Here is a 1,607-nt window from a genome sequence, read left to right as displayed (position 1 = left end):
GCTGTGCCTTCCAACAACATCAACAATTATCAAAAGAAATAATATTTTTTAATGACTGCAGACAAAATTAATTTGCTCAGTTTGGGTGGCCAAGCGACAGAAGAACACAGATTCTAAATCCTCACAGGGATCAAAATGCGTCCCCCACAAAATCAGAAAACTGCCCACTGCAAAAAAGCCTCTCCACTCCTTGTGTCACTCAACACAACCCTCCTGAACCAACATTCAAATACTGCAGAGTGACACTGACACCAGGTAAGGGGACACCCAGCACATTTACATCCCTGCACCTGCCCTGCTCTCAAGGGGAGCGGCACCACAATCCCCCCCACCAGCAGCTCTATAAACCTCCTCTTTCCAGACGGGACACTCAGGGATCAGCAGCCGCTGACCTGCGCTTGGCATTGGTGCAACAGCCCCCTTGTCCAGCACAGCACTGCTCCCAGCTCCCAGGATGGAAGCTTGTCACTCTCTAGAACAATTCAGTGTCACTCTATAGAATGCCTCATCTGTGGCCACCATCACCTTTGAGGCATTTGCTGGCATGTGGATAAACACTTTCATTTTTTGTGTAATTTGCATGTCCTGGGTCAAAAGGAAAACCTTGAACTCTAATGAGAAGATCTTGCTGCTTGTGGGAGGCTCGCCCTGGGTTTTTGAATTTTGACATCTCATGTGTGTATGCATTTTTCTCAATTATTTATCCCAATTGCCTTCGTGCTCACACCGTACTTCCGCTAGTTGTTTCTATTCAAACCTTTTTTGATTATTTCAACTTGTGAGTTTCTACCGGTTTTCTGTAGTTTCTGCCTTTTATTGCATAAAAATTGCTAATTTCTCTTAGCAAGCTCTAAGAACATGACACCCAGCACAGTCTCACTGCCCTGTGCACCAGCCTCACTCTGCTGGTGGACCTGTAGGGGACACATTATCCACCAGCACAGCCACGGTGCACAGCCCAGATGGAGAGATGCAGTGATGTGCCCAGCCTGGGGAAGCTGACACAGCAGAGATGGCAGAGCTCAGTGGGAGGGGCTGCCCAGTGCTGGCAGGGTATGGAAATCTGCTTTGGGTCACATTCCAAGTTTTCATGATTGAGAAGTGAAAGAGTTAAAAATGCTTTTGCCATGGAAAAGTGTTGATGAGCAGAGGGATAGCTCGGGAGTGACTTTAATAAAACAAAACTCCATAGTAAATGACATAAAAGCAGTCTGGAGAGCTGGAGAAAGTCAGCCTGTACCTAATGCAATTACTACAGGAGTATTTTTCAGGCTGGAAGGGATGTTAAAGTTCCTCTAATTCCAAACCCCCTGCCATGGTGGGATAGAAGGGTCAGGCCATTTTCCTCCATAGCAGCTGTTTCTCAGAGCATTCCTCTCCAGCTCTTAATGACATCAACATACTTATGTTAGCAGAGTAATCCAAATCTACACCTCGATGATGTCAATTTAGAGCAGCATCACATACAAGTAAGAAAATAGGACTCAGATAAAGAATTGTTCACAGAATCACAGAATATTTTGAGTTGGAAGGGACCAACAGTGATCACTGAGTCCAACTCCTGGCCCTGCACAGGACCATCCCCAAGAGTCACACCCTGTGCCTGA

Source organism: Empidonax traillii, unplaced genomic scaffold, assembly GCF_003031625.1.
Source record: "Empidonax traillii isolate 1590-97213 ecotype Southwest subspecies unplaced genomic scaffold, ASM303162v1 scaffold609:size479882, whole genome shotgun sequence".
In the NCBI taxonomy this organism is placed as follows: Eukaryota; Metazoa; Chordata; class Aves; order Passeriformes; family Tyrannidae; genus Empidonax; species Empidonax traillii.
The sequence above is the reverse complement of the archived record's forward strand: the minus strand, read 5'-3'. Positions refer to the sequence as shown.